The following is a 13116-nucleotide window of genomic DNA, read 5'->3' as shown; positions in this document are numbered from 1 at the left end:
ATGGTCAAAAAATGGCTAACAATTTGCTTTTTCTCTCTTTTATCATTTTTCAATGATTTTCTCTCTTTTCTCAAACCAAATATTGAAAAATTAAAAAAAATAATGTTTTACATCAAAACTAAAATTGCAAAAAATAAAGGGATTGGAAAGGAATTCAGAGAAAATTAGGTGGATTGAAGAGAACTTCTCACACTAATTTTTAAAAACCATTTGGTACCGTGTTTTATACTTTGGCTCTTTGTCTTTTAATTTGGCATTATATAACAATTTTTATGTAGTTGGTCATTAATCTGGACAAAAAAAGATGTAATCATTAAAAAAAAAAAAGTCTTATCATCAAATTAAAGAGAAATGGCACAACTTTAATCCACATTGATATATGTAAGAAAATAAATAGTGTCAGAGTAAAGTGAGTCCTGTTTTAGTTTTTGTTGTAATTATAATGAATTACTACTGCACCCACTCTGTATAATACAAAAACTAAACAGGAATAATAAAACACTTTAATAATTTTTTAAAAAGGAAGATGGTATATGTATGTTCAGCGAGAAAGCACGATAATTGGATCGTGTGTTCACGCGAAATAAGAAGAATCCTCGGATGACATGCAAGTTAGTTTGCGTGTGATCTACTGATGTGAACATTTGAGCAGATGAACCCTAGATGGAGGAGAGTGTGTGGGTAGGGTTGGCTGGTCATGGAGGTTTAGAATTTGACGGTGAAGCTAATTAACTATGGTTAACGCACAAAGTTGACCAGGTGTGGGTCAGTTGAGAAACAGCCAAATAGCTTTGTTTTAAAAAGAAAAATATACACGAAAACAAGAGGGGGGGGGGGATGGCAAAAGGGAGACTTTGCTGCGGCTCGTAGGTCCCACTCTTGTCCTCTCCTCGCAACCTGGACGCCCCTCCTACCTCCCCTGCCTGCGGCCTACTTGCTTGACTGGTTCAATTGCGCTTAGGGAGACCGTATCTATCATGTTTGTCTACGTGTAATTTGAGGTTTTTTTTTTTCCTTCAATGGTTAAAGTATCTATATTGCTTTTTATTCATTATTATTAAATCGCTTTCCTTACTGGAATAGTCGGCTTTTTTTTACCGGGTCAGTTAATGCCATTAATTTATAAAATAGTTAACTAACTAAAATGTAAAATTGTGAATTATAAACCAATTTACGATAACAAATTGTTAAAAGGAGAAAACTAAACTGACAGCCAATTGTTCAATTAATAGTATTAATTACTAAAATACTGTATACAACTAAAATAATGTTTTCAATATGATCATTTTTGGATATTTACATTACCTTAATAAACCTTCGCTGTCAAAATATATGATAAGATATCTTTCACAATTAATGTATAATTTTTAGCTAATTAAAATTGGTAATAATGAGAATTAATTCTTTAACTTTTTTTATTCTAAGATTCATTATAAAAAAAATTGAAAAAAAAATGAATCGTCTCTTAATTTTTTTTTTTTTATTTACGTGGGTGTCCGAGCCAGCTTGCGCGCACCACGACTAATCCCACGACTCACTGAACATCCTGCAAACCCAGTGAGCATGTAAGGCACCGCGGGGGTAACAGGCGTGCACGGTGAAATTTGAACCCAGGATGCAGAGGAAGGGAACAAGTCCCTTCAACCGCTGAGTTAAGACCTCAAGTGCTTATTTATAACTAGCAAACATAATCATGCTTCATTACAGGATAATATATGCATGTGATACTATCTTTGTTAAAACAATATTGTAAAGTGGAATGTTTTTTTTTTTATGTAATTTGTAAAACATAAATTTAATAAAGCAAGAAGTTTTTGAATGAATATATTAATTTAATAGACACAAAATAAATTAAAATCACTTATTTTAAATTTATTATATTAATTTCTGAATAGCTTAATATTGATGAAAAAAGAGTTAAGTAAGGTAAATTAATTCTTTCAAATTGTATATATGGATGCGCATTGATTTTATAATTTATTTGATGTATATTATAATAATGTTATGAATCATGTTATTGAATATGTTTTCTATAATGATGGCGGTAACAATAATGATGGTGGTCATGATAACAATACAAATGATGACGACAATGAAAACAATGTTGATGAGAAAGGTGAGTCATTTTGGTTGAGAGAGTATGATCATCATGAATTATTACTATAGACAACCAAAGCTTGCGCTATGTATTATAATAATTATATTTATAAAGAACCACATATGGTTTCTTATAACATAGGAATGCGATGGTTCATGGTTGAATGAAATTTTGCATGGACATTGGATATGTTGTATTAATATTTTTAGAATGGGTGCAAAGACATTTCAAAGTCTTTATTTTGATTTAGAAACCCAATATAAATTAAAATCATCAAGAAGGATAAGTGTTACTTAGAAGATCAACATGTCTCTTTGTTTATTAGCATTGGGTGCCTCAAATATGGAAGTTTAAGAGAGATCTCAATATTTCAGTGAAATTATTAGTAGATAGTTAATGAAATTCTAAGATCTATGTGTTTGCTAACAATGAAAATCATCAAACCACAAGACCTAGAATTTTCAAGCACAACACAAGAAATCACAATGAAACCACAATATATACACCTCATTTCAAGGTAACCTTAATGTAGTTTTATGTATGAATAATGTTGACTATTTTTTTATATAAATCTCAACTTGTTACAAATGAAATGATTTTTATTGCTTCATGTTGTCATAAACTATTTTTGGGTTATTCCTCAAAATTTTTACATTTTTTCTTTTCAAAATAAAAAAATAAAATAGTAATAGTAAGAAGACTTACATATTGGCAAAAAACAAGCTGGGAGGATTTCAAATGTAGAAAAAATCAAGCTATAATTTTGGATGGAATTGAAAGCATAATTGTACCTCATTATACCCAAAATTGAATAGATAATATAGATCCAAGATCAAATTAAATCATTATTGAACAAATCGGCATAACAATTAAGCTTAAGGATATAATTAGATTTTTAATAGGCCAATTTGATTAAATCATAGGCCAAATTAAAGTTTAATTATGTTTAATAATTAATTTGGGTCCAATTAAAGGATTTAATTAGATGCAAGGACTTAATTATACTTTAAATTGATTAAATTAATTTTGTTAGGAGCTTAATTGGTGAAAATTAAGTTTGGAGACTCAATTTGGGCTTAATTGAGAATATTAGAGTTTTAGGAGACCAAACATAATTTTTACAAAGTCAATTGGTTCAAATCATGGGTAAAATTACAAGAAAATCAATGTTGTGGGTCAATTAAGGGTTAAATTGAAAAAATTTGCAGTCAATAATTATTTTGCAAAAGACATCGAACTATAGGGACCCAATTGACTGAATTAGGGTTGAAATTGAAGAGATTTGAAAGTTTAATAATCATTTATGGGATAAATTGAAGAAATCCAAGACCAAGTACCAAACTAAAAATAAACATTGAAATCTAAGACTGAAATTGAAGTTTGTCAGTAGTAAAATTGCATAAAATTAAAAGTTTGAATTCAATTAAGGGTGTAGTTAAGAGAAATCACAAATTAAAAGACTAAATTGAACTTTATCAAAACGGAGTCGTTTTTGTTATTATTCATCTTTTTTTTTTTTGTTTTTTCTTTGAAAAGACTGTTTAAAAGGCTATTTTTCAGAGGTATATAATGTTTTATCTCTCTATATATTAAATTTGACAAAACTTGTACAAAAATGATTGCCTGACATCTAACAACACCCTAGTACTGTCCTTTCTGACTGATTGATAGCATAATGATCATGGCATCGGTCTAAAAAGAATAGCCGAGGTTGCCTTTAATTATCAAATTTGATAGTTTATGATGTCCATTTTTAGCCAACAACTGGGATCCTTTGAGGTTTAATCGAGGGCTAAGATTTGGTATCATTAAAGACAACATATCCCTCTTTCACCTTTTATAAATAGAGGTGGATTTCATGGTCTGAGTATGAAAAAAATCAAGTTTAAAGTTGACAAAAAATCAGTCTCCCTTCCTAGTTTTTTTCTATTTGCCTTTAGTTCTCTCTCTCTCTCTCTCTCCATCGTAACTCCAACCTCACCTATGTCGTGACCAACAGTGGCTCAACGTCCTCCACAAACTCATCTTTTAACTAGTAATAGTAATTGATGCCACCTTCATCTATTTCTTTCTTTCCACTGTAGGCCTCTACTTCCTTTCATAGCTAACACCGACCACCATTTTTTCTACCAATGCCTCTTAAACAACTAGCCATACCTTTTTATTATGGCAACGACCCCATGGCAGGCAACTTTCTTCTTCTCTCCCTTCTCTCTATTCTTTTTCTTCCCTTGTTGCATGTAAACATGAAGTACATGAATTTAAAAAATTAACTATTTTGTTTTTTAATCAAAATAGATTACCCGTTTTAACTAGCATCAATGCTAAAAGCACTATAGTCAATTATCAACAGTTGTTAAATCAGGGATTGGAGGTGTTTTGAGAGACATCACAGCTTGGTTTCTATGTATCTTCTCGTATCCTACAGGTGTAGCAAGAAAGCTTTGGAGCTTAGGTCATCATCTTCCTATGTGGATTAAGTGGACTGGTTCTTTGAATCCGCCTCAACCAACGACTTAATTGTAGCTCAAAATATAAGGCCATGGATATTAGTGCAATATGTTTTTATTATTTCAATAGGTGTTCTCATAGGTACTTTAAAGTATGTCCATTAATTTTTCCCACATCTATGGAGAAAATAATATGGTATTGTAAACCACTTGGCAAATGCTAAGCATTGACAAGGACGGTTTCATTTTATGGTTGTAATTATGATTTTTATTTTGACTTATAAACCTTATGTTCATCTACATGGCTGCTTTGCTTTCAATGCATTATTGATTCTAATTAAAAAATGTTACAAAACATTTGCTTTTGAATAATGCTGTTTTCTTGGTTTAAAAAATATATTTTTAAAATCAAAGCACTTTACAAGATATTTTTTCTTGTTAAAAATTAGAATAGGTTTTTTAAAGTGTCATGCATTTTTATTTTAAAACAAACACAATCTTAGTCAAAAGTTAATTTTATAAGAAAACGTAATTATTGTAGTTTAAAATACTTGGAAGACTTGTGAAATTCTTTTGAAAAGTTAGCACAATATATATATATATATATATATATATATATATATATATATATATATATATAAAACTAGCTAGAAAAATGTTTTGAAAAAATAACACAGCTAGGAAAAACCATTAAAAAAAACTAACACCAACGATTCTTCCTTGCGTATAAACCCTTTTATTTTATGGGTTTTTTTTTCTTATTTTTTTAAATAGAATTTGATTTATTATGGTTTATTTAAAGTTTTGAGGGATAGTATTTTGAGTATAATACAACATCAAATATTAATGAGCAATAATTTTTTTTTAAAAAAAAAAAACACATGTGAGAAACAGTCATTATTTTTTTAAAAAAACCATCTTCTGATCACCAACGGATTCTCAACAAAATGCTGGTGAGATCAGCGAATTTTTTAAAAAAACCGTTGTTTTTACTTAGCGATTTCTAACTAATATACTATATTTTATTTTATTTTTTATGTTATTTTTCAAAATCTTTTTTTTTTTATCCTGTGTTATTTTGAAACACCCAGGCTCGTGGAAGGTGAAGATGGGCGGTAGAGATTTCGTGTTTCTCACAATCGTCACGTCGTCCATCAAAAGGACCAACAAAGAAGGAACAAGACTGTGTTCTTCTAATTGCAAAAGAAACAAGTACTTTTAAAAGGACGAATAACAAACGTCAAATCCAATACTTGGATCCACGTAACCTCAACGCAGACTCAAGGGTTTATACACAATATTTTAAGTGTGTTTCATTCTCTATCTTTTCTTCATTTTTTTTAAAGACACATATACTATATATTATAATCTTCTAATGGAAAATAATGGTAAAAAAATGATTGAATTTTTAAACAAAATAAAGCATTGCCAAGAATTAGGCAAAGCAAAAAAAAGCGAAGATGGTGCGTAGCGGACAAACAAACATATATACTTATTTTTATTTTTACTTATTACAATTGTATATTTCTACTTTTAAAAAAATAAAAGATAGATATGCGCCTGTAAATATTTAACTTTTATTATCTTTTTAATTTTATATATTTTTATTTATTTTATTGTAAAGGTTAGTTTAGTTGTTAAGAACAACTGATTTTTATTTTTATAAATATCTTATGTAAATAGAGTTTATTTATTTAAAATATAAAATAAAAATATTTAGAGTGTTTTTGGTATTGCGGTAGCTTTTGTGGTTGTGGTTTGAAAAAAGTTGTTTTATAAAAGTACTTTTAGTTGAGGTTGATTTGAAAAAATGGGTGTTTGGTTAAAACTGTGGTTGAAATTGAGGTTGAAGAAAAAATAGTTTAATGTGTTTGGTTACAAAAATGCTTTTCAAATTGAAGTTATAAAAATAATTAAATATATATATATATATATATTAATATTAATGATTTTAAATTTAAATATTATAGATTTAACTACTGTTATTACATCATAAAATAAATAATATTGATATCAAATATTTTTTATTATTTCATTAAACTATGTGCAATGTCATCACATACGAAATCTATCCAACAATGACTATATTTTTTATGGTTTCTTAAGCACGCAACAACAAAAACTGAATTTTTTGTTGCGTCATTAAGTGATTTCCTTCTAATTTTTTGAATAAAACACAATAAAAATAAAAATAAAAACTGAATTTTTTTTAACTGGGCCGGACCTGGCAAGAACATAATTGGAATTGCGATCAAATTTCACAAATGTTACGACATCATGCAATATCCTTCTAATTTATGTAGTGTTATTAAATAATATTAAATACTAGTTTTTCGAGTAAAACACAATTTTTTTAAAAAAATCAACAATTTCAGTACGTATAAAATTCATTCGGCAATAACTACAGTTTCCATGATTTATCCTGCGTGCAATAAAATTAAGTAAGATATTATCATGAATAAAATTGAGATTACAATACAAGTAAATTTAATTCACCTTAAACTATTTTTTTTACAAAATAAAAAATAATAATATTGTTCACGTTCACGTGAACAATACGAGTGCAATTAATTAACTACACTAGTTTTTCGAGAAAAAAAATAAAAAAACTTTGGGTGCTGGTTAAAAAAAAAAAAAAAAAAAAAACCTGTTCACGTGAACAGTGCGCAATGGAGCATGGCTCCACTGTTCAATGAACAATGCGCAGTGGAGCCCCTTTCCCACGACGAGCAGCAAAATACTGCTTCTCAAAACTTGCGGTTCAATCTCTGATTTTAATGGGTCTCACCAGCCAGATGCGTTTTGTTTTCCTTAACCAAACGCTATCGTGTGTGGTTGCGGGTGAACCTCACCCGCAACCACACTCTCAAACGACCACTTAACAATGAATTACAATAATCTCTTTGAATCATTATATATAAAAAATTCTCCTTGAAGCACTATGAAGTTAAATATAAAATTAAGAAGATTAATTACTAATTTAAACAAACAAGTGAATTAAAAAAAATAAGAGAAAGGTCATTAATTAAAATTTAAATAAAAAATTAATCAAAAGTTAAACAAAGAGGCTAAGCTTGCTTGCTGAGCCAGGAATCCAAAAGCCTAGGTCCGTGTGCCTAAATGAATTTTTAATAAATTGTTTGTTGTTGCAGAGGACGAATCATCCCATGCATCATTCTTTGGTCACCTTTAATGATTAGAAATTAAAGTTTGAATTTTTAGACTTTAAAAATATATATTTTTTAATTTATTTTCATCTTAAACACTTAGAAACACACTAGAAACATTAAGAAAACTTATTCATAATCCCAAAACAACCTCTCATCTCTTAAAAAAAATAAAAATTAAATAAATTTTAGACCTGAAATTAAAAAAATTAAAGTTTATGACCACAAACCCAAAAAACTAAAAGAAGAGGGACCAATTATGAACAAAATTTAAACTTGAGAGGCTAAATGATAGTTTTGCACATCTTTTGTGGCAAAGGGCTTAATGTTTTTCCATGATGTCAATTTTGGTCCTTCAGCTTCAATTATTTTTTTTTTGTTCAAGCTCATAAATTAATCTTTAATTTAACGTTTAAATATTTTATGGCATGTAAAGGCAAGAGAGATAAAACAAATTGGAAAGGATTTGAGTGCATAAAACCATGAAAATATAACTTGAAAAGACTGAATTGAAAGAAAGGAGTTCAGTGGTTGAAGTGCACAACAATAAAAATAGCAAGGATTGACCTTGAATAAAAAGAAAGTTATTATGAAATTGGAGTGAACAAACAAATGTGAGAGAATGAGAAATGAATGCAAAAAATAAAACATTCATTTGTTTTAATATATAGTTAATATATTTATAACAAGATTGGCGTATGATATGTATAGTAAACAAGAAAACAGTAGCAAAACACATCTATCGTTTTCTTATATGGACTAAAAAATGGCTTGATAAAACATGAAATTCTATTAGTTAAAACCATGGAGGAATTAATTTAAATAGATGTCGATATTTAATTATATATACCTTAACGGTCAAACTTTAAAAAACTATTTTCTAATTTGGCTTTATAAAACATTTGTAGATTATAATACGAAATTATTTATTAAAAACTTTGAAATGAAAATTAATTTTTTAACACGGTATATATTTTTAATAACTAAGTAATCAAAGTTTTAAATCTCATTATGCCAATTCTCTCTAATAAAATTAAACAAAAAATAGTGTTGAATGTGTGCAAGTTTTAAATTTGAATCAATTTTTATTTAAAATAATATGTTAACAGAATATTATAAAACTATTCATTCAATATCACTTGCACCAATTCAAATTTTCAATTAAGTACCCTATATAATATTTATATATTGTTATCAAATCAACTCATGCCATGTGATTAATTATGGTCCCCAATCCAAAAGCCTTTTAGTGGTCATGGGTTCTCTTTCTCACCTAGACTAATTAATTATCCAAAAACCTTTTTCTAATTTGCTTTTTGTATTTTTATTCCTCTCCACTGATTGTGCTCCGCAATTTTGGTCGAAAAGGCACATTCTCCTCGTCTTGTTTTATTTTTTCTGCTGTGTTCACCAATGAAAAATTTGAGCATGGACTATGGTAGAGTGTTTTTTTTTTTTTAAAAAAAAAAAACAAATAGCACATTAAAAAAAATTAAGAAAAATTCAAAATTTATTTAGAATAACAAATTTTAGTAAATTACAAATGATTTTAAAAAAAATTAACAAATGCAATTTTAAAATCTATTTTAAAATTTAATTTAAAAAAATAAATCAAACTCTAATCTCATACAAGAATAAGTGCTCTGTTTTTATATAAACTCTACAAATACAAAAAAAATGTTTTTTAGTTTGACATAGAATATTATTAAAATTGTTTTAGAAGCAGAAGAAATTATAGGAACTTGGTCAAGATAAAATCACGTGCATCTATCTTTTTAATATTTTATTATTATAGAGTTAATGTAAAAATATAACTCTTATTCTTGTATAAATATATAGTTTGATTTATCCTATAAATTCAAGTTTTAAAATATTTTTTTAATATGGTCTCTGTTAATTTTTATAAACAAGTCACAAAATATCATATACGATCGTATTATTTCTTAAGTTTTGCAGGGGGGGGGGGGTTATGGTCAAAACCAAACCTGCGTCCTTACCAGAACATATGTCCTCGGAATTTACAACAGCTGAGCACAGGCACATGTAAGACAACGAGGCCATCAATCACTTACTTCCCCCTTAAACCCCAAAACCTAAGTGCCAGTGCCTAGGTTGTCTTTATTGATCCTGGTAATCAAGTGGCTCTCTCTCTCTCTCTCTGTGTTTACATGGATATTTGTGATTGTAAAGGTTGCTCATCGGAGTGCCATTTGAAACTCTGGTGGAAGGAATAAAAGAGAATCAATCACGTGCGATTTCCTAGTAAGAAACCCAGAGGAGTTTCCAAGGTCACCGTATAGCTGTCGGCCACGACGTAGCTGTCACTTCCATTGGGAATTGCTTCCTTTCCTATCCTTAAATCCCGGGGGTACTCTACCTGCCCCACACCCACACGCCCAGGTCCCCTTTGCTTCAACATCCTTAATAAGACATTTCGGGCTCACTGGCCCAGACTTTTCCGGATCCCCTAGTTCCAGGATTTAAATAAATAAAAAATTAGTATTTTTTTTAATTATTGACTAAATAACATCATTTTAAAAATAATTTATATACATATTGTGATTCATAAACAAGACATTTAAATTTTTTGTTATTTAGAAACATAACATTTAAATTAAATTATAAATTGGATTGCATAAATTATAATAAAAGGAGAAAAAAAGGAGTAAAGAAATAAAAAAAAAAAAAAAAAAAAGATCCTAAAAGTACATTGAATCTCTAATTATTACACCACCAATACTATAAAGAAGATCCCGCCTAAATAAATTTAATGATACAAAAAAAAATCATCAATGATGATTGAAATGTATTATTCTTGTTGTTGTTATTGAATTTGTCTCGTCGAGATTGTTTTATGATAGTGGTAATGTTATAATCAAAGCTTTGAAGTATCTCAGAGATGTTTTTCTATTTTTTTTTCTATTTTTTCTTCTCTCCCTTTTCTCTTTGCAAGTTCCTCAATTTAAATTATGTAGCCTGTTTCACAATTTCTTTGAAATATTATATTTTTTTTAATAACAAATAAGTTTTATTGTCGAGTTTTTCAATCCTGACATATACAAACTATTTTATTTTTCCAGTTTGTTTTTCAAACTAGGTTATTTTTCCAATATTCTTTTAAAAAAACCATGTTAATAAGAAAAAAATAAACTCTACTTTTAGCCACCTTCTTTTTCTTATTTTAAAATAGTTTCAATGAAAGATTACTGGCTATTCATTCGCAGGTTGTCGATATGATTTTAAAATCAATTTTTATTTAATTATGTAATAGTCATAATAAATAATTTAAGAATAAAAATGATTTAATTTTAGAGAGAAAAAATGTATTTTTTTAGTCAAATATTTTTTTTCTTATCAAAGCATTAATTTTTTTATTTTGATGAAAAAAAATTATTTTTTATAAGGAGCATGATGTTTTTGAATAAAAGCCATGCATAATCAAAAAAAAAAATTCACTAGAATTCAAATAATTTACATGAATGAGGAAAAAAATATATTTTTTAATCAAAACCCCTCTTCCTTATTCATGTATTTTCCTAGATAAAATATGTTTTTATTAAAATAATAATTTTCATATAAAATTTTATCATCATATAAAAGGATAATTTCAATCAAAAAATTAAAAAGTAATGCGATGATAATTCTAACATAAAAACATAAAAAAGTAAATAATGATTAGTTTTTACAAAATTATATAAAAATGACATAAAAATATATATTTTTATTGAATATTCATTAGCAATATTTTTAAAAAACAAATATTCATATTAAACTGTATCATTTTTTATAATTGTTTTTTTTAAATATTAGCACAATAGCTCAGATTTTATTTGAAAAGTAAGGCATATTTGGAAGTTTCCAGGCTAATAATGTTTGTTTTTAACCCGAAAAGAATGTTGTTTTAGTTTTATTTGTAAATTATTAATTATAATAAAATTAAAAGTGGTCCTCAAGATTAATTTTTCTTCTCAGTACATCCAATTGGACGGATTAAAATAAAAAAAATGACAAGATGAATTATTATACATTCATCACACCAAAAAGGGTATGAAGTCTTTTACATAGAAAAACTTAACAAGCAAGCGAATTGTTTTCGTGATTTGTGCTTAAAAATATGTTTTTCATAATGTCCAAAAATTAGTTAAAAGGAAAGTTAACTCTCCTACCGATTTAACAAAACCTAAAGCTAGAAGGAAAATTGTTGCAGTTATAGAAACAAATCACTATTTATTGGAATGCTGATTTAACAAAATTATCTCCGGCTCAAAAAACATTTAAATTAGATATTGGGGGCAAGATGATCTTTTCCATAATATAATTGCTTTTAACAATTTGTTAGGGGTTAGGTTAGTAATTTCATTTTTCTATGCACAGTAAAATCACCCATTTACCTCTAAAATAAAAAATATAATACCCTTTAATTAGGAATGTTATGATCTTTTCAATTTTATCAAAATACTAGAATTATTTTTCTTCCTTTAAAGACAAAATTATCATAACTCTTTCACAATGTCTTTTTTGTACTTTTATATTGGTTTTATTCTTAATTTGAAAGTTACTCATGAGCATTATTGTAATTAATTATATATTAAATATTATTAAAAAAAAACATGTTTATATGTGTGGAGCACGCAATAGCGAGTGGATGAGCCCCGCACCTTTCAGAGGCATATGTAAGGATGTCTAACCATCAAAAGCTGTCTTTCATAATAGTGTTTAAAATGTCTCGACGTCACCTCCGTGATAGGGTGATGTATCCACCGAATATTTTTCTGGTTTGATGCTAACATCCATTTTTCCTCTCTTTCCTTCTTGAATTTAGTGTCAATCCCTATAAAAACTCAGACTAGAGCTTGTGATTTATTTTTCTTTCATATTTGGTCACAATTATTTTGATTACTATTTTTTTTTATTTTGAGCATTTTATGAAATTACATGTTTTTTTCAATTTCACCTTTACCACTTCTTAGTCTTTTAAATTTGGACCATATTCTTTTGATTGCTATTTATTTTTTTTAGATCATTTTTTAGATTGTTTCTTTACAACTTCATCCTTGGTTGGTTTTCTATGAAATTTGATCCCTATTTTTTTTTATTGTTATCTTTTTTGCTTTGTCGAGTTTCTTAGATTGATATTTTTTTTTATAATTTCATCATTTAAAATTAACTTGAACAGATATTAAGCTTTTTGATTGAACTCGAGTCTAGGATTTTATAATTTGTGAGTTTTAGAGATTAGATCATGTTTAGAAGAGAATCGCCTACTTTTTTTTTCCTTCCTTTTTTAATCTTTTTTTTAATAGTTTTGCTTTTTTATTTTTTTATAATTTTTCTTTCACGGGGTTAGTTTTGGGCTCATAATTAGAGTCATTGATTTTAAATATTGATTTTTTTTTTCCTT

This window comes from Populus alba, chromosome 3 (genome assembly GCF_005239225.2).
Source record: "Populus alba chromosome 3, ASM523922v2, whole genome shotgun sequence".
In the NCBI taxonomy this organism is placed as follows: Eukaryota; Viridiplantae; Streptophyta; class Magnoliopsida; order Malpighiales; family Salicaceae; genus Populus; species Populus alba.
Note: the sequence above shows the minus strand (reverse complement) of the source record.